The sequence below is a fragment of the Pinus tabuliformis genome, chromosome 7, assembly GCF_031772625.1.
Source record: "Pinus tabuliformis cultivar Carrire ecotype Pingquan chromosome 7, CPIR1, whole genome shotgun sequence".
Lineage (NCBI taxonomy): Eukaryota > Viridiplantae > Streptophyta > Pinopsida > Pinales > Pinaceae > Pinus > Pinus tabuliformis.
This window is the reverse complement of record NC_142293.1, coordinates 984,909,973-984,931,944: the sequence shown is the minus strand read 5'-3', so window position 1 is coordinate 984,931,944 and position 21,972 is coordinate 984,909,973. Positions and strand designations below refer to the sequence as shown.

Genomic DNA, 21,972 nt, shown 5'->3' with positions numbered 1-21,972 from the left:
TAACTCATGGAGACTAGTTAATTAATGTTTTATACTGTTGTTAAGACAAAATTCGTTTTTACTTCCTATAGTTAGACCAGGGACTGCTAAAAATAGGAAGGGACCCAGAAATGCTATTTTTAGAGGACTCTATTTTTAGCAATTTCACCTCTCACCCAAGGTGGCCAAAATGCTCATTGGCCAAACTGCTATTTTTAGTAGTTCTATTTTTAGCAATTTCTAAATTTACATTTCTTGTTGCACACTTTTAGACAAACATAATTTTCTTATCTTGTTAGCTGCACTGAATTCTGTAGCAAAGTCACAACTCAAATCAGGAGTACTGGGAAGATTTTGTGCCTTAGAATTGCCATTTTCATGCTGTGAATATTTTGTGAGACAGGATAACAAACCTTTCTCTGTTTTATTATTTTTGTTATTGAATATGTCATTATTCTCTGTCTCCTCATTTACAATGGAATTTTCCAACTCATTCTTGAGATCCAAATCTTCATATTGATCTATAGACAATGGCTGGCCAGATTCCCCTAAGGGATTCTTACACCCTTGTTCGAGCTCGTGAGAGTCGTTGTCACCATGATCCATTGGTAAAACCATAGGACAATCATTAAAACCATCTTTTTTAGACAAATATGCTCCCACTATAGATCAGGCACTAATGATAGACTCTCTTCTATATTGAGCACCGTTGCCGAGAATGTGGTGCTTGAGTAAAATCTTGCTTAAAATTTGCAAATTTTATTTAGTACAAGAAAGCTTCTGAAAAAAGGATAAAATCATAAAAAGAGTCACAGTACAACTTAGACAAAGTCCACGCCTTGTGTGGAAACATGGATGAAAATATTGTGACACTTAACTATGAGATTGATGCACTAAATCGTCTTTTCTTTAAGGTCTTTCATTCGATTTAGGTGGCTTTAATGTAAACCATAGAAATCTAAAATCTTATGATCCTTAGTTTATGATTTGAAAGGTTTACATGTAGATTTTCCTGAACAATGTAAATCTACAATTTCATTATCAAAGGTCAACAATTTAAACAAAATCATTTACAAGTGAGATAATGGCATGATTTAAATTTACAAGTGAGATAATTTTAATATGTTTTAATCCAGGATTTTTTCTTCAAATATCTTCTCTTCAACGGGCTTGAAAGTGCACACAGAAGGTTTTTCTTGACCAACAGGAATGTTAGTTTTTGGGGTTGCAGACAAGATGTTTCTAGGCTTCGCATCAAGCTTAGGTGTATCTCTCTCCTTCACATGGTTCTCTTGACGCTTTCTTTTCAACTCCTTCCTTAAATAAAAATTCTCTGGATTTTTCTCATCTTGTCCATTTTCCATTTTCATTTATGTATCCAAATAATACATATCATCCAGGGCCTCCCAAGTTTTCATTGCACCCTCCTATGAATACGAGAATGCCTCTCTTGAAATCCAAACAATTTCCAGCAATAAAGAATCTAGCAGATGGTCTTTGACCTGTGGTTGCTACCTTGGTTCACAATCTTGTCTCCATGTTTAGCATGTGAAGATCGCCAAATAAATTATGATCATCAGTAAATCCACCAAACACAAACAAATGATTTCCAAGTGATACTGTTGCAAGGCTTGCCCAAGGTGTTAATATCTGGCCAGTTGTGTTGAGCTCTTTCCACACAAGTGTATCTACATCAAGGACATGATAGACATCAGACAAATAAAAGACTGATGCATCATCCCCACCCAGGACGATACTCTTGTTCTTCCACGACAAGCAAGTGTGACTATCTCTTTGAGATGATGGTGTACCATTGGTTGCAGCACTTGTACAAATTAAGTTAATTGTGTCTAGTATGTAAAGGTCGTTTTAATATATCTCTTTGGATTCATATTGAGATTTTCCACAACCTCCAAATATAAATATACCATGATGAATGAGTGAAACATTATGCCCCTCACAAGCTGGTGGTCCTTCAACACTTACTTTAGGTTTCACCCATGTATTTGTAGTAGTGTCTATCATATGAAAATCTCATAGAGGGTTCTTCCCCTCTATCACACCAAATACAAACAAATTTGTTCCCCCAGTGGTATAGTTGTGGTTGTCCCTAGGAGAGGGCGGGGTTCCTTTCACCATAGTCTTACTCCATGTCTGCTTTCCCAAATCAAAGACATGAACATCGTTTGTTTGGAAATTGTCCTTGCCATAGTCAGTAAAAACATAGAGAAAGCGGCCATTCTTGACCGAGTTGCAAGTGTGGCCCCATCTCTTGCCCGGACCCATCATACCACTTTTCCTTCAAGTGAATTTTTTTACCCTTTGGATTCCCTTTCATCTTCATCTTCATCTTCATTTTCAAATTCAATCTTTCTCACTTCATCTTCAAGCCGAGAAAAATCACAACAACCTGCTATATGTAATGAAAAATAATCCATATACTTCTCCAGCTGTAGCTCCTCTACACACCTGGATCAAACCTGAATCTATAAACACCTGGTTTTGAATAGTAGAATAATAAAGACAATTACAAAATGTTGAACAGAAAAGGTCGAAATGCACCATTCTTTGATCCATTTCATTCCTACAGATTTCGTGGACTTTGGTTTGATTTTTCCTCCTCCTATTCCTAGGGATTGGGATAGGGATGCTTCTACTCTAGTGCCTCCATTTCCATGTTGTTCTCAAATGGAATTCCAAGATTCGATCTCATCACCTCTTGTCCACTTCGTTCCACCTCCCCCTCGCCTCTAAAACTGTGACAATATCTCACTTTCTCGTTGTTAATATGAAAATGTAATTTCAATATGCATGCATATATGATAAATAATAAACCTTGGATAGTACATTTATGGAAGAAGTGGATGCTCTTCTGAAAGAGTATGGAACTGAACATACTTCAAGAACATAAATGAATATTTGATCAGGACCATTCAAAACAAGAAGAAGAGTGGAATAATTTGCCACAATTTTGAACAATTGAAGAATATTTACCTCCCTTTGGTCGGATAACATTGAATGCATAATCACATATATCAGAGAGATGGTCTGGTGTCACTCCGCAACACACAATTTCCATAGCCAGAAAGACAAGACAATTTTTGTAAAGCGAATTTCATTTATTTGAGTTCGGAGTCATATCCATCCACCGGGGCATATAATTTCCTATTTGTTTTTATTAGCCAAATCACCATTGATTTACAATGCTCTCCCCTGAAGCAAGGATCTTATCCGTCAAATTGAGAACCTTGTAATGTAATGCAATTTTGGCTAAAGCATCCCCTCCCCTTTGTACCTGGGTCCTGATCTGAAAGGTATTAGGATGGAAAATTTAAGTCAGTTTTTTTCTCAAAAAACTGTAGATTCTAATCAGAAATGAGATTCAAGTCATGGAGCCAAATAAATTAGAGGAAACAATATGAGTTAAGTCTAGTGAAGAGGTCAGCATGATTTCTATAAGAGATGGATGGATAAAAAGAGATACGGGTAGGAAAAGAGGAAGAAGGAGTATAAGCATATTTTCTTCAAGGGTAACAATAATACTTCTCAAACTTGCCAACTCAGAATCAAACTTATGACACAATGCAACCTCCAACAAAGAGAAAACTAGTGAATGTGTAGCCTTTTCTGTGTGGAAAGTGCATTATGTAGTGATCAGGTGCTCAAAATTATGCTCAAAAATAAAAGTGTTAGAATTTTGTTAAAATTAGCTTCAGCTCAAAGAACTCATCATTCTCATTCCAACGGTGTGAACGACACTCAAATCTGAGCTCGTATGCAGAAGTTAGAGCAAGTCAAAGTTCAGATTTGACTTGTTTACATGGCAGGATTGGATGATGTGGCAAGGTATTTTAAAGAATGAGGAGGCGCCAAGTGACAGGCCGCCATTGGACCCCGCATATTTCAAATCGCATGTCGCGGGCAAGTCATGTTAAAGAATTGGCCCCAAGCAAGGGCAGGGTTGTGATGTGATAAATCGCAGTCGCACTTTGCAAACAAGGATGGCATTATAGAAATCGGCCCCCAGCAGGTATCTAGTTGTGATGTGATATCAAAATCGCAAATCGATGAAGGGTAAATGTTATGGGGAATCGGCCCTCGGAAGGCACCAGGCTGTGATGAAATATTGCAATCACGTATCGCAAACAGTGAAGAGTCCCGCATATATATAAGATTGTCGGTACTCCACAATTGCAATTATCGAAAGGATGTGGCTACGATAATTTATAGGCTGCAGTTTAATGTCCCGCCGGGTCCACTGATATTGCAATCACACATTTCCTCCTTGTTCATAGATTGATAAGCCTGCATAACTCTATTCATCGCGAATTTTGGTAAGATAGTTGGTGCCGACGGAATAAGGCCCACCATGCGGAAAAATTCTCACTCGGTTAGTGGATTCTGGAGCGAAATTGTGGGTTTCTGTTGAGTTTGGAGCAATTTATGGAACGAATAGTGGGAGAACTAGGATAAGTCATAACGTCTTCAGTTTTCCACCAAATTCGTTAAAACAAGAGGCTAGATGGCCATTTTTTAGTATTCTGAACTCATGGAGAGAGGTTTTAGAGGAATTTTAGCATTGTAAACACACTTTTGTTGTAATTTTGAGCATAATAGAGAGGCCCAAGTATTGGAAGCTAGACCAAGGAGACGTAGCCCAGGAGGGGTGAACTCATCATCAAATATTTGTATTGTGTGTTGTATTTTGATGTTCCTTGATGTTAATTTGCTGCTATTTAGCATATGTTTTATGTTAAATTGTTTATAACATTTACATAAGAAACTTTCATGAGAATCAATTAATTAAGCAAAAATGGTGAATCCTTAAGCACTTGATAAGAAAATGGTAAGAATCTTGGGTTTTATTTTGAATGGGGAATTAGCACAGCATTACTAATCTGCTCCATTTCAGATCAAGTTTGTATCAGAGCACTGGTTTTTTCTTACTAGATTTGCTTGTGCAAAGAAGGAGTATTGTTCGCTTGTTTTGTGTCATGCTAACAAGGTTAAAAATAAAAAGAGGTGAAGGAAATTTGGTTGGAAGCCCTGAAGTTGGGTCAAGGGGAAGAAGAGCAAGGTTGCCAAAATCTCCAATACCAGTTAAACCTCAAGTTGTATTTGAGACTCTAGAGATATCTTTGTCATGAAGGAGAACCTACAAACATGATAGAAGATGAGAATACCTTCAGAAAGGCTTTATTTGATATGACAAATATGGTGAAGGTCCTCTATGAAGAGAGGAATAACAGGTTGCAAGGAGAAAGTTCCAAACCTCCCAAAGGAGAAGACTCTTCAAGAGGAGATAATGGAAAAGGAGGTAATGGGAATGGAGACAAACCTCCACCCTCTCCACCATCTTCCTCTTCTTCTTCTTCACAATCATCTTCACACTCTTCCACTAATACAACCCTTACTCATACTCATCATCATTCTTCAAAAGGAGCTGGAAAATCACCTCTACTTAAACTAGATGTTAAATTCGAGTTGCCCATGTATAATGGTGAAGTGAATGCAAAGAAGCTTGATAATTGGATTCATCAGTTGGAGGTGTATCGTAGAAATTTAGAACCTTCAATAGGATGATATCAAAATTCAATTGGCTTCCTATAGAAAGGAGGTGCAACACTCATTTGGTGGGAAGCAAGGACTCAAGACGAGATGAAAAACATTGTAAGATCTCTATTACTTGGTTTCATTTAATTGCTACTATGATCTGGACTTAAAGAGGAATGCAAAAAATTATAGATATAACCATAAATACAAAGATGCAGTAGAAATAACACTTCATTTTATTAATATCAAATATTAAAATATGCTTACAAATAGAATGGAAATAAGACTAGATCGAGCGATGATAGCTTATCTCTCAGAAGAGATGTGGTGGCTACATGCCTCTAAACTGTGTTACAATGAGGCTCAAAGGCTTATTTATTATTGAGAAACAATGGAAAACCCTAAACATCCAAAAACCTAACCCTAGGAGATGAAGCGCCAAACTATGGGCCCCGTTTGGGTAAACTGGTACATCAACTTCCCGGGGTCGTAACTTTGGCATACGATCTTCATTTGATGCGCACAATACCTCGTTAGAAAGATCTATTTGAGGACTACAACGTTTTCATGAAAAAAATTGGTATATAACCCATTTTGGTCCCACTTTTTCCAAAAAAACATCGTTTACGGCCGCAAAAGAGCTACGAAAGTTCAGGACTCGAAAAAATGCCAGAAATAGTAAATTGTGCTACAAATAAGGAAACTGAAAAATTGAAAGAAACAATTGTGGGGGTCTAAGTGGAATAGGCGGGTGGCCACCAATATCCATTTGGATCATTCCTCCCCCCTAGGAAGCAATGGTCCCCATTGCGTTGAGTTCCTCCATGAGATGAGGAAACTTCTGCTGAATTTGGTCCCTAGTGAGCCACATGCCCTGGTGAAGGAGTTCGTCTGCTTTGATAACTCGATATAGTTGGATCCTTTGCTATCGGGTGTAATTGATCTACGTGTCCATGATCTGATTAGTTGTAGCTTGTTCCATATAATCTGGATTTAACTCTGTAGCTGTGATTCGTTATGTAATGTTTGATGTGTCCAGCAATGGTGGGAAGTATGGTCGAACGCAGTCCACATTGAAAACTGGGTGTAGGCCAAGTACTCGGGGAATGTTGAGCTCAAATGAATTGTCTCCCACACCCTTGGTAATGGTGTAAGGACCATACCAGAGTGGTCTCAGTTTCCGATAGGCCTTGGAAACGCGTTCCTTCTGCAAATGAAATCAAACTTTGTCACCCACCTAAAATTTGTGCGGCACCCGATGTTGATCATGTCATTGCTTGTACTTGGCATTTGATTTCTCCAAAATGTCATGGACCTACTGGCGGATATGTTGGATATACTCAATGAATTTGTTTGCCTTATCGGCTTTCGACTGGACATGAGCCAAATTTGCTTAAGTAGCTACAAATGGTATGGCCACATCAATGGGACATAGTGGTTGGAATCCCAAGTCCACCTGAAAAGGGATGTGGCCAATCGAGCTATGGAGAACCTGGTTATAGTTGTGCTGGACATAGGGGAGGCTCTCATCCCATGTTCGTGGATGTTTTGAGTTGTATATGCGTAGAATGTGTACGATCATCCTATTGACTACCTCTGTCTAATCATCTGTTTGGGGATGGAAATTTGTGGACATAGTGAGCTTGGTGTCCAGCATCGCCCAGAGACTGGACCAAAATATACTAAGGAACTTGTTGTCCCGATCTGAGATGATAGGATATGGGATCCCAAAGTGTACCCACACACATTCAAAGAAGAGTTTAGCAGTGGCTTCTGCTATGATATTCTTCTTCCAAGCTGCCATAATGGTCATCTTCGAGAATCTCTCGATGACCACAAAAACACAGTCATTTCCATGCTTAGTAGAAGGAAGGCCCGACATCTAATCAATGGAGATGGATTCCCAAGGTCGACTAGGGGTAGGCAGTGGAGTATAGAGACCTTTCTTCTTGATGGTCAGTTTGGAAATGGAACAGGCAGTGCAGGATTTGATGTAGTTCCCCACATCCTGTCGAAGATTTGGCCAATAGAAATACTTCTGAAGCACTACCACCATTTTCTCAACCCCGAAATTTCCAACGACCTGACTGTAGTGTGCTTCCCAAATCATCTTGGCTCACTCGCTTAAAGGAACACAAAGGTAACCTAGGTGGCATAACAAGGCATCCTGGAGGTGATAATATGGAACTTGCTGACCCTCCAAGAAAATTTGGTATGTGTGGCCAAATCCTGGGTCGCTTTTGTAGAGAAGTGGCCAATCAGAAGTCTCGTGCCCACAAGAGTTGAGCACGGTGGTTAATTCCATGATCGGTGGTCGGCTGAGGCAGTCTGCAAAATTATTGGTGCTACCCTTCTTATACTTGATATTCAAATGGAACTGTTACAGGTATGTGGACCACTTCTGATGACAATCATTCAGCAACTTCCCTTGTGTCTATATAAACTGGAGGGGTCGATGGTCTATGTGGATGACCGTTTCCTTCCCCAAAATGTAATTCTTCCATTGTCGGTAGGCTTACAAAATGGAATACATCTATCTGTCATAAGTGGGATACTTCCAAACTGTGTCTGAAAGTGTCTCACTGTGATATGCCACTGGATGCCCCTATTGAGTAAGGCCTACCCCAATAGCATAGTCAGAGGCATCTGTCTCAATCTCAAATGGTTGTTGCAAGTCTGGTAAAGTGAGCACTGGTGCAGAGGAGAGGTGATGTTTCAACTCGGCAAATGACTTCTGTTGAGATTCAGACCAAAAGAATTTTTCTTTCTCTCGTCCCTTGGTGACTTGACTCAAGGGCCAAGTGATATGAGAAAATCCCAACACGAACCTGTGGTAGAAATTAGTAAGACCAAGAGAGCTGCGGAGCTCTATCAGAGTGGTTGGGGCTGGCCAATCCTGAATGACTTGGGTCTTGGCTAGATCCACATATACCCCCCGTTTATCAATAATGTATCCCAGATACTGAACCTGGGTCATGCCAAAAGTGAATTTCTCCAAATTGGCACAAAACTTGTGTTTCCTCAGTGTTTGGAGAACCTGTCGAATGTGGTGGAGGTGCTCTTCCCAACTCTAGTTTAAGATTAGGATGTCATTCAACTACAAATGAGTTGGTGAATGGCTACAAGGTGTCATCCATCAGACTCATGAAGTTTGTAGGAGAATTCGCCCACTCGAAAGGCATAACCAACCATTCGAAAAGGCCCTCCTTGGCTTTGAAGGCAGTCTTCCACACATCGGAGGGTTCAATTGGTACCTGGTGATATCTAGACTTCAAGTTGATCTTGCTGAAATATTTTGCCCCCTTGAATTGATCCAGAAGGTCATCAATCGATGGGATCATGTACATATTCTGGATAGTGATCTTGTTCAGCACCAGATATTCAATACAGAGTCTCCAAGTCCCATCCTTCTTTTGTACCAACACAATTGTGCTCCCATAAGACAATGAACTCAGCCATATGTGGCCTTTCTGTAGTAGCTCCTGATTCCGCCTCTTGATTTCTTCGTTCTCCAGAATGGATCGCCAATAGATTGGTCCATTGGGCAACGACACACCTGGGGTCAGATCGATGGAGTGCTTGACCTGACAGTGCAGAGGCACCCCTACGGGGGAGGTGAAGATGTCCTTGTACTCCTCCACAACCTTGTCCATCTGTTTTTGTCTTCCAGAGGGGCCTTGTCTTGAGGTCGTGGCAACCGTCTTCTTCTTTCCCCTAGGGCGTATCATCAGGAAAACAAATTTCCCGGTTTTGGAAATGAGCTTAGTATATTTTTTTTGCAGTAACCAAATAGATGGTGGTAGACGGTGCTACCTCTAGTATCGTGTACAACTTATTTCCCAAAGTAACAATAACAACGCGAGGCCTTGACTCATACACAACATGTTGCTTCCATAAGTATGGTTGGCCTAATAATACATCACAAACATTAAGAGGAGAAATGTCACATAATACCTCATCCATGAAGGGATTGATGTTATATGGAAGGCGACACTGCTGGCTCATGCGAAGATCCCGTCCTTGGTGAAGCCACCCGATCTCGTCCATGAACTATAGCAGGGAACCCTTCACCCACATCTGGGAGTGGAAGAAGCGCTCCTCCTCCTTTGGATCTTTAGTTTCCTCCCTTTGGATGTTCGTGGTGGCAATGGTGGAATTGGGCTCTGCATCGATAATCTGCTTCCCTTTGTCATTCCCCTTATTGGGTTCTAAATCAGAGTCGAAACATGCATCTAATTCCAAAACCTTCAGCTCGGCCACCAATGGCTACTTGGTCCGACACTCACTTGTGTTGTGAGTGGAGCTCTTATGGAACTCACACCACTTTCCCGTGTCCTTCTTCGGCTTCGCGGTGTTATTCTTTGCTTGTGGCTTTGGTGGGTTGTCCTAGGTTTCCCAACCTTCGCTTTGTCCTTTGTTCTGTAGTTTGGGGGCACCTTTCCCTTGCTTCAAATTCGCAGATCCAAAGTCTTGCTTCTTCTATTTAAACTTATGCTCAATCTTGACGGTGTATCAATATGCCATGCCAAGCGAGCAGATGTCTAGAAACTCCATCTCATCTTGAATGTACCTGTGTAGGCAGTCACAGTACTTGAGTCCCAAATGTTTCTCAAAATCCTTGATACCCATCTTCATGCGAAGGGCATGAAAAACATTGGTAAACTCCAACACATCTTGGTCCGTTCCCAGCCGCAGCCTTGTCCACATTATGTAATTATCCTTATCGCTCCCAACAAGATAGTACTTCTCCTTGCAGGCATCCCAAAATGAATTCCAAGTGGGTGTGGCTGAAAAAAGTGAGGTTGTACTTTCATCCTTCTGCTCACAGTAGGTTTCCCACAAGTCCTTGATGTGGGGGGCGGCTTTGAGAAGAGAAAAAGTAATATTTTCTCGGCTGGAAAAATCATGAACAGAAAAATATCCTTCTAACAGATTTAACCATTTATCTACAACATCTACATCTATTTGGCCCTCAAAAATGGGAATGTCAAAGTTTACTTGTACCTTAAAAGGAGTGGAGCTTCCACAGTGACAGTTGGATGTGGATGCACTACCGGTGGGAAACCATTGAAGGATCTGGGAAAAGTTATCCATCATAGCGTTCATTTGTTTCTTGAGGGCCTCCTCGAGCAATATTTTGATAAGATGTCCTACCCATCATCTTTATTTTCTTCCCCCATGGTCATTCGTTGGGGTTTGCAAGGCTGATATTGCAAAGGTTCAACCAGACCGAGCCCAAACTCCTTATATCCCGACCTCATTAGGGATATGCAAAGAAAAATAGAGAAAGAGCAGATCACTTTGATACCACTGATACAGATTTAAAGAGGAATGCAAAAAATTACAGATATAACCAGAAATACAAAGATGCAGTAGAAATAACACTTCATTTCATTAATATCAAATACTTAAATATGCTTACAAACATAATGGAAATAAGACTAGCTCGAGCGAAGGTAGCTTATCTATGAGAAGAGATGTGGCAGATACATGCCTCTGAACTATGTTAAAATGATGCTCAAAAGCCTATTTATTATTCAGAAACAATGGAAAACCCTAAACATCCAAAAACCTAACCCTAGGAGATGAATCACCAAACTCCGCGCCCTGTTTGGGTAAATTGCTACATCAACCTCCCAGGGTCGTAACTTTAGCATATGATCACCGTTTGATGCACACAATACATCATTAGAAAGATCTATCAGAGGACTATAACTTTTGCATGACCAACATTGGTAGATGACCCATGTTGCTCCCACGTTTCCCAAAAAACATCGTTTAAGGCCTCAAAACGACTACGAAAATTCAGGACCTGAAAAAATGTGAGAAATAGTAAATTGTGCTACAAATAAGGAAACTGAAAAACTGAAAGAAATGATGGTGGGGGTCCAAGTGGAATAGGTGGGTGGCCACCAATATCCACTAGGATCGTGCTATAAAAAGACAATTCTACCCTTTAGCTCATATGCAAAAATCTATCATGAATTGGAAAAATTTCAGACAGTTAAAGGGTCAAAATGTGCAAGAGTATATTCATGAGTTTAGGAGAAGAGCTCTTATGCTAGGAGTAGACCTGCAGTCACAAGATACTTTGCTAAGATACATAGGAGGTTTTCATAGCTATCTTTGACACGCCATTCTTATGTTTAATCCCACGAATCCTTAATAGGTCTATGTTCAAGCTATACACCTCGAAACAAGAGGGAAAAATGGACAAGAGGAAGGTAAGAAGAAGCCATTCCAGAGTGGTGAAAAAGGAAATAAAACTAAACGAAAGCATAAGAAAAATTTTTCTATTAAGAAAGAAGGGGAGAAACCTATGTGCAAGAATTGTTCCAAAGAGGTCCATGATGAAGCACATTGATGGAAGCTTCATCCTGAATCAAGGCCAAAGAAATTTAACAATAAAGTGAAACATAAGACAAACGTTGTTGTACAACAAGACTTGGGTTCTGACTAAGGTGATGAAACAAGGATTGTAGCCACAGTCACTAAAGAGGAAGTAATGGCAAGCACCGATGCAACAAATAACTCCAACAATGCTTCAAATGAAGAAAACAAAATTGAGTTGTTCCATATCAGTGTTATTTCTAAACATGCCAAGATTCATACGTTGTTTGACAGTTGATCCCACACAAATTTAATTTCTACAGACTTGGTCAAGAAGTTGAATCTATAAACCATGCCTCATCATAAGTATTATCTGTTAGGTTGTATAACCAAGGATGAAAATCTTCAAGTCACAAGGAAATATGTTTTTAGGTTTGCTATTACTGCCAATTTCGTTGATGAAGTCGAATTAGATGTATTGTCGCTGGGTATTTCTGGAATTATGTTGGGAAGGTCATATCTATATGACCGGAAAGTTGTTTTCCATATATTTGAGAAAAACTATCATTTGTTCAAAGATGGAGTGGATTATATTGTGAGCGCCCATCGTAGAAAGCTTAATCTATCATTAGCAAGCGCAGGGCAAATGAAGTGACTAGTCATTCCCAGCAAGAATCTTGTGCTCCGTATGATCAAGCAGAAGAATGACATAGAGCTTGAATCATTTGCAGGCTATGACGTGAAGCTGGAAATTGAATTGGTTGATGTGGTCAATCAATATGGAGATATGTTTCAAGAACTAAAGGGATTACCACCAAAAAGGGGATTTAGCACGAAATTCAACTACAACAAGACTATCCACTCCCAAATATCGGTATGTATCGAATGCCGTTGGAAAGTTTAGAAATTAAGAAACAAGTCCAGGAATTGTTAGATAAAGATGTAATTCATCCCTCTACTTTGCCACATGGTTCACCAATTGTTTTGGTACCCAAGAAAGATGGAACCTAGCGCATCTGTGTACATTATCGAGATTTGAATAAAATTTCCATAAAGAATCTATACCCACTACCCAGAATAGATGATTTGCTAGATCAGTTGAAGAATGCAAAATATTTCACTAAATTAGAATTGAGAAGTGGATATCATCAAGTTAGTATAGCTGAGGAGGACATTTGGAAGATTGCTTTTAAAACCAAACAGGGATTGTTTGAGTGGTTGGTTATGCCTTTCAGTCTTTGCAACGCTCCAACTACATTCATGAGAGTTATGAATAATGTTTTAAGATCCTTTCTTGATGAGTTTGTAATTGTCTATTTAGATGATATTTTGATATTCAAAAAATCATGAGAAGAGCATGTCAAGCATGTGAGGAAAGTGTTGGATGTTTTGAAAAAAGAATAGTTATTTCTAAATATGTCCAAATGTGAATTTGCGAAAACTTCCTTAGTCTATTTGGGCCACATAGTTGGAGGAGGTGAGCTGAAGATTGACCCCTCTAAAGTTTCGATCATTTTGAATTGGCCAATACCCAAATCAATCACAGAAGTAAGGAGTTTTCTGGGAGCAACGCAGTACTGCAGGAAGTTCATTGCCAATTTCTCTTCCATAGTAGCTCCACTACATGCTTTGACCATCGTGAAGGTTGTCTTCTAGTGGGGGAGAAAACAACAAAAATAATTCGATGCTTTAAAACACAAGATCAGTTCAGCCATAGTTTTAGCATTGCCAGATTTGAAACAACCATTTGAAATACAAATAGATGCAAGTGACTATGCCATGGGTGTAGTTATTTTACAGCATGGTAAGTCCATTTCATTTTATTCTAAGATTTTTAATGGTGTTGTTATTAACTATCCTACATATTATAAAGAGCTTTATGCATTGGTGCAAATCGTGAAGAAATGGAATCATTACTTAATGGGAAAAGAAACCATTATTCACATCGATCATCAACCTTTGCAATATTTTCAATCTCAAACAAAATTGCAGCAATCAAGGCACTTTAATTGGATGGGATTCTTACATCAATTCCACTTGGTAATCAGGTACAAGAAAGGTATTTATAACAGAGTTACCAATATGCTTTCTAGACCAGTTGTTAATGTAGCCATTTTAGTGAAGAATCATTTTGTTTTGCCTGAAATTTATGTTTAACAATACGAACATGATGCTGACTTTCAATAGGTATATTCAAATTTGAGTCAAGGCCACAAAGTTGAGGAATTAGACTACCATGTACATAATAATATGTTCTATCATTTGGGAAAACTTTGTGTTCCATGGGGAGAGAGAGTAAATGTCATAAGGGAAGTGCACACTTCTCTTATTGCTGAACATTTCGGTGTAAGTAAAACAGTGGCAAATATTTAGAGGTATTTTTATTGGCCTCGTATTCTTGAAAGTGTGTCACGTTTTATCAGAGGTTGTTCATTGTGTGCATTCAGTAAGCCTCGTAATAGGAAACTAGGATTGTACACACCACTTCCAATGCCTTCACATCCATGGGAGAGTGTTTCTATAGATTTTGTAGGAGGTCTTCATTTATTAAGAAAAGGTTATGATTATTTGTACGTAGTTGTGGATAGGTTCAGCAAGATGTGCATATTAATGCCTTGTAAAAAACAAATTACAACTCAAGTTTTATTTCAAAATGTATGGGCTCATTTTGGATTACCTACTTCTATTGTAAGTGATCGTGATTCCTGACTTGTTGGGAATTTTTGCTCAAATTTATGGAACTTAATGGAAACCAAGTTGAAGAAAAGTACAACCTTCCATCCACAAATACACGGTCAAACTGAAGTGGTTAATAGGACAATTATTCATTTGCTAAGAGGGTATTGCAGCAAATATCCTATGTTGTGGGATGAACAGTTGCATTATATTCAACATACTTACAACCGAACAAAACACTCTTCTACTCTAAATTCGAATTTTGAGGCATGTCTTGGTTATTTTCCTAAATCGCCTTTGGATTTCATCTTTGAGAAAGATGTAGCTATAGATGGACATAGGGACATAGACAGAGCAAAGAAAATCATTGAGCAAATTCAGTTGATTCACTAGACAATTCAAGAACAACTAGAAAAGAGTCAAGGCAAGTATAAGGCAAGGCATGATAAGCATCATGTGGATCATTAGTTTCAAGTAGGTGATTAAGTTTGGATTTAGATTAGCAAGGAAAGGCTTCAAGGTGAAGGTAAAAATCTGAAACCAATCTGTTATGGTCCATTTAAAATTTTGGAAAAGATTGGCAATAATTCTTTCAAGCTTGATTTGCCTTCATATATGCAAATTTATTTCATTGTTAATATTGAAAATTTGAGATTGTGTGAGCCTCCTTTGATTGAAGATCAAGGAGAAAATGTACAGATTCCATCAATTGAAGAATTTTCTCCAGAATTTCTTGATGATCTCAGCAAGACACCATACTTGATAGAAGAACGGGATCATCAGAGAGAGGAAATGTTGATTATCTTAAAGTAGGTCTCAAAGGTACAAATTCATCAAAGTCCAAATGGATTGAAAAGGGGAAGGTGAGGTAACAATACCCTCATCTGTTCAATAATTGAATATAATATTTTGGGGTCCAAAAGGCTTCCAGTGGGGAGGAGTGATCAGGTGCTCAAAATTATGCTCAAAAATAAAAGTGTTAGAATTTTGTTAAACTTAGCTTCAGATCGAAGAACTCGTCATTCTGATTCCAACGGTGAAAACGACACTCAAATCTGAGCTCGTATTCAGAATTTAGAGCAAGTCAAAGATAGATTTGACTTGATTACATGGCAGGATTAGATGATGTTGCAAGGTCTTTTATTGAATGAGGAGGCGTCAAGTGGCAGGTTGCCATTGGACCCTCCATATCAGAAATCACATGTCACAGGCTGGTCGTGTTAAATAATTGTCCCCAAGCAAGGCCAGGGTTGTGATGTGATAAATCACAATCACACTTCGTAAACATGGAAGGCATTGCATAAATCATCCCCCACAGGTATCGGGTTGCGATGCGATATCACAATCGTAGATCGATGAAGGGTCAATGTTGCAGAGAATTGGCCTTTGAAAGGTACCAGGCTGCAATGTGATATCGCAATCACATATCGCAAATAGGGCAGATGTTGGGCATGGAATCCCCCCACGGCATGTTTTGGGGCTCAAAGCCCAAGTTTTGAGTTGATATTGTTGTAAATCTCTGCGAATTGCAGGCGTGAAATGTATGTTAGAGTCATAAGGTTGTCCGCCCTATTTTTGAATGTAAGGTTAGCCTACCCATGGTCCACAGCCAGGGAAATGTATAAATAGAGCGAGGCTCTAAGTTGTAAAGAGACATAAGAAGGAATGGAATCTAATAGATAGCAGAGCAAAAGAAAAGAGCAAGTGTAAAGTGTGTCTTGGGTCGTAGGGTAGGAGAAGGCTTTGCAGTTGAGTGCGCAGGGTAGAGTCGAGTCTGTAACCGAAGGAATATAATAATAAAGAGAATTTTTATCTTAAATCCATGTATCTATTCTTGGGTTATTGTCTGTTGATATGAATTGCAATTATATTGTTTCTTTACTGCGCACACTTGTATGAATTGTGAATATTGTTAAGTATAACAGAAAGCACACAAATAAGCTAAGTTAATCAACAATGTTCGACCCCTGAGTAGGGTTGTAAGGCAACACCTTAGGCTGTGAGGAAAGGGTAAGTGCACGTAGCAATGTGTGTGCAAGGTTGAACCGCAGACCACTTGAAATCATCAGACATATCCAGGGTGTGAAAACCTAGTTCTAGCACCCTCCCATACTACTTCATGTGAGACCTCAGTCCGCGCTTCGCAGCCTATTGCCTAAAGGGCTAGTAGTACCAGGATTTGTTTCGCTAAATCACCTCTAAACCTGGGTCAGGCCCTAACAAGCCAACAGATGGTTCTGTTGCTCGGACCGGGATCTACATAAGGGATGTCTTATGTTGTGTCACTGGAATCCGATGAAGAAAGAAATTGAAGGGTGGTTGGACAGAAAGATCCACGAGGTCGCAGCTTAGGAAAATAGGAATCTGCGAGTATCAAAGGAACATTGGTTAGAGTGCTACCTATATATGAAAATCCACGAAATTTTCTTTGCATCCTTCCCCTATGAGTTGTATGAGTCGATCGTGAAGCTAGCAAACAGTTAGGGAAGGTGTAGGCTCGACAAACCGATTGTGTGGACTCCAGAATTGGTGCGTAGACTAGAAGAATCGGAAGATAAGATCGCATGCTCTGTGGACCATTGGCTCGATCGAATTATAGGAGGGTTTATCATCGAGTTTGCGGTAGATACTTCAGTCAGCTACAGTGAGGCGGAACGATGCTTCCTCAAAGGACCGCGAGGTAAGTACATTAAATCTTTGAACACTTGGATTAAAATGCTATTGTGTGAAAAGTGGGTTATGCAAATAAATTGATGTTTGGGGCTACACGGAGTGGGAGGATCTATAGAAACGAAGGTAGCGCAGAAATAGAAAATAGCCCCTTGATTTCGCCTTGGCGAGAAAGCGAGGAAGAGCTCGTGAAAGTTTCACCAAGAAGTGCGATCAGTCTGATAAGGCAGCAAATTCTGCGCATACCACCTCCACCTACACCACCACCGGTTTCACCATCTTCACCCCCATCTTTGCCCACACCACCTCCGCCACCACCACAATTCAATATGGTGAGCGCGATAAAATTGTTGATGTTCAAAGGAGTAGGGAATGAAGATCCGGACCAATTTTGGTTCATAGTAAAAGCTATATGGGAAGCATAAGGAGTCATGGATGACAATATAAAGAAGGGAACGCTGGTAAGCGCGTTGCAGGATTATGAACTAACATGGTACATTAAGCATTCTAATGACCATCCAAACACGGGGATCGCAGATATCTAGGCTACGCTGAACGGGAAATTTAGCAAGCCAAAATCAGAGATACAGTCGATTATCGGGTTTAAGGAAATCGTGATGCTTCTAGACGAGACCCCTTGGGAGCTGGATCAAAGACTGAAGAGTATGATTTGTGAAGCCAACATGACCTTGATGAATGGACAACACCACACATGGTTTGTAGCATCACTAACGCCGCATCTAAGGACCACGTTGTCGCAGTAGAAGTTATCCACCCAGGCCGAAGCTTTGGAGATTTCAATGAGACTACACGAGACCCCAATACAAGATCCTGGCCTGGGAGTCCAACAAATCCACGTGCAACAGAAAAATTTGTGCCTGGACATGCAGAGTTTGAAATAGGACAGGACAACTCACCTAGAGCCACATGAAGAGTTATGGTGCATAAAGTGCAAGGGACAGGGACATGACAAGGACCATTGTCCAGTCTTCACAAAATACCTAGTGGGATGAGGGCCAATGCCATTGAGACTAGAGGCACAAGCAGGATCGAGCACAGTGCGTGCATTATGGTGCACGATTTGTCAGATAGGAGGAAAACATGCTATGTATAATTGTCATCTCTTGCAAAAGTATACATAAACGTCCTAGCAGTTGTTCTGTAATTTCTGTAGATCAGTAGCCCATGATGAGCGCACCTACGGAAGTTATGAGCTGATGATGTATTGGACCCCTACCTACAGGGTGTAGACTGAAACACGAGCCCTCGATCAAAATACAGGGATGGCGCGTGCTGGATTTCAAGGGCGCAGACAAGGTTGAGGTGTAATGGGACCAGGAAGGGGTCATGGAAAGCTAATTTGTTACAAGTTTGGAGGGCTAGGGTATTATGCCCGTGATTTTACAAATCCGGCGAGAGCATCATGTTTATATTGTACCTAGTTTGATCATGACATGGAGGACTACTCTACACTGATAACGAGGTTGCGCGATAAAGGAATACTCCAACCTCCCCCGACTCAAAACCTACAAATGATGAGGTCTGAGCTACGCGAATAGGACCCAAATGTAAAAATCATGCTCCAAAGCGGTATTACAACAGGAGATCACAAGGGCAAGCAACCTGAAGAGAGTGCTTGGGTTCCCAAGGCTCCTACAAAGGAACCAGAATTCGATTTGGAGCGCTTAAAGGAGACATTCGTGGAAGCTAAGAAGAGCTTCATGGAGGCCTCCACTTCAAGTAGTAAAGACAAACGAGAACTAGAGATGGACCCGTCAATGCTTACTACCTTTCTGGAGACATGCATGAAGTTGGTGCGCGACAGCAAGGCTGTGAAGGGACTGCAGGAACTCATCACTAGGTGCGCTGGGTCAAGAGAACCGCATGTAGTCCAGAAGCTTGGGAAGCACACATCGTGAACAAGAAGGGAAACGAGATTGACTGCGCAAATCAGAGAGTATGAAATGGATCAAGTGATTCTGGATCCAGGATCTGACGCAAATGTACTACCAAAGCAGACATGGGAGCGCATGGGTAGGCCTGCATTGCAATGGTCCCCTATTCAATTGTGAATGGAAAACCAGCAAAAGATCCTACCAATGGGAATATTGCAGGGAATAACGGTAGACATCGAAGGTGCGAGTGCGCTTGCAGATTTTGAAGTGATAGATATTGTCGATGACAAAAATCTTTATCCCGCACTAGTGGGAATAGATTGGGCCATTGATATGAATGGAGTGATAAATCTAAAGAAGCGCAAAATGATTTTTGAGAAAAAGTCACTATGCGTAGTGGTACCTTTAGACCCAGAAATGCTATTTTTAGAAGATTCTATTTTTAGCAGTTTCACCTCTCACCCAAGGTGGCCAAAATGTTCATTGTCCAAACTGCTATTTTTAGAAGTTCTATTTTTAGAAATTTCTAAATTACATTTCTTTTTGCACACTTTTCAACAAACATAATATTCTTATCTTGTTAGCTGCACTGAATTCTGTAGCAAAGTCACAACTCAAATCAAGAGTATTGGGAAGATTTTGTGCCTTAGAATTTCCATTTTCATGCTGTGAATATTTTGTGAGACAGGATAACAAACCTTTCTCTGTTTTATTATTTTTGTTATTGCATATGTCATTATTCTCTGTCTCCTCATTTACAATGGAATTTTCCAACTCATTCTTGAGATTCAGATCTTCATACTGATCTATAGACAATGGCTGGCCAGATTCCCCTAAGGGATTCTTACACCCTTGTTCGAGCTCGTGAGAGTCATTGTCACCATGATCCATTGGTAAAACCATAGGAAAATCGTTAAAACCATCTTGTTTAGACAAGTATGTTCCCACTGTAGATCAGGCACTAATGATAGACTCTCTTCTATATTGAGCACCGTTGCCGAGAATGTGATGCCTGAGTAAAATCTTGCTTAATATTTGCAAATTTTATTTAGTACAGGAAAGCTTCTGAAAAAGGATAAAATCATAAAAAGAGTCACAGTACAACTTAGACAAAGTCCACGCCTTGTGTGGAAACATGGATGAAAATATTGTGACACTTAACTATGAGATTGATGCACTAAATCATCTTTTCTTTAAGGTCTTTCATTCGATTTAGGTGGCTTTAATGTAAACCATAGAAATATAAAATCTTATGATACTTAGTTTATGATTTGAAAGGTTTATATGTATATTTTCCTGAACAATGTAAATCTACAATTTCATTATCAAAAGTCGACATTTAAACAAAATCATTTACAAGTGAGATAATGACATGATTTAAATTTACAAATGAGATAATTTTAATATGTTTTAATCCAGGATTTTTTCTTCAAATATCTTCTCTTCAACGGGCTTGAAAGTGCACACAGAAGGTTTTTCTTGACCAACAGGAATGTTAGTTGGTGGGGTTGCAAACAATATGTTTCTAGGCTTCGCATCAAGCTTAGGTGTATCTCTCTCCTTCACATGGTTCTCTTAATGCTTTCTTTTCAACTCCTTCCTTAAATAAAAATTCTCTGGATTTTTCTCATCTTGTCCATTTTCCATTTTCATTTATGTATCCAAATAATACATGTCATCCAGGGCCTCCCAAGTATTCATTGCACCCTCCTATGAATACGAGAATGCCTCTCTTGAAATCCAAACAATCTCCAGCAATAAAGAATCTAGCAGATGGTCCTTGACCTGTGGTTTCTACCTTGGTTCACAATCTTGTCTCCATGTTTAGCATGTGAAGATTGCCAAATAAATTATGACCATCAGTAAATCCACCAAACACAAACAAATGATTTCCAAGGGATACTGTTGCAAGGCTTGCCTAAGGTGTTAATATCTGGCCAGTTGTGTTAAGCTCTTTCCACACAAGTGTATCTACATCAAGGACATGATAGACATCAGACAAATAAAAGACTGATGCATCATCCCCACCCAAGACGATACTTTTGTTCTTCCATGACAAGCAAGTGTGACTATCTCTTCGAGATGATGGTGTACCACTGGTTGCAGCCCTTGTACAAATTAAGTTACTTGTGTCTAGTATGTAAAGGTCGTTCTAATATATCTCTTCGGATTCATATTGAGCTTTTCCACAACCTCCAAATATAAATATACCGTGATGAATGAGTAAAACATTATGCCCCTCACAAGATGGTGGTCCTTCAACATTTACTTTAGGTTTCACCCATGTATTTGTAGTAGTGTCTATCATATGAAAATCTCGTAGAGGGTTCTTCCCCTCTATCACAGCAAATACAAACAAATTTGTTCCCGCAGTGGTATAGTTGTGGTTTTCCCTAGGAGAGGGCGAGGTTCCTTTCACTAGAGGCTTACTCCATGTCTTCTTGCCCAAATCAAAGACATGAACATCATTTGTTTGGAAATTGTCCTTGCCATAGTCAGTAAAAACATAGAGAAAGCAGCCATTCTTGACCGAGTTGCAAGTGTGGCCCCATCTCTTGCCCGGACCCATCATACCACTTTTCCTTCAAGTGAATTTTTTTACCCTCTGGAGTCTCTTTCATCTTCATCTTCATCTTCATTTTAAAATTCAATCTTTCTCACTTCATCTTCAAGCCGAGAAAAATCACAACAACCTGCTATATGTAATGAAAAAAAAAGCCAAATCCTTCTCCAGCTGTAGCTCCTCTGCACACCTGGATCAAACCTGAATCTATACACACCTAGTTTTGAATATTAGAAGAATAGAGACAATTACAAAATGTTCAATAGAGAAGGTCGAAATGCACCATTTTTTGATCCATTTCATTCC

At 39.7% G+C, this 21,972-nt stretch overlaps 2 pseudogenes; both read right to left on the bottom strand.

Annotated features, from left to right (window-relative positions):
- Positions 1-1,106: 1,106 nt before the first annotated feature.
- On the bottom strand, positions 1,107-19,994 carry LOC149250908 (uncharacterized; annotated as a pseudogene).
- A 684-nt stretch (positions 19,995-20,678) lies between these two features.
- On the bottom strand, positions 20,679-21,742 carry LOC149250907 (uncharacterized; annotated as a pseudogene).
- Positions 21,743-21,972: the final 230 nt, after the last annotated feature.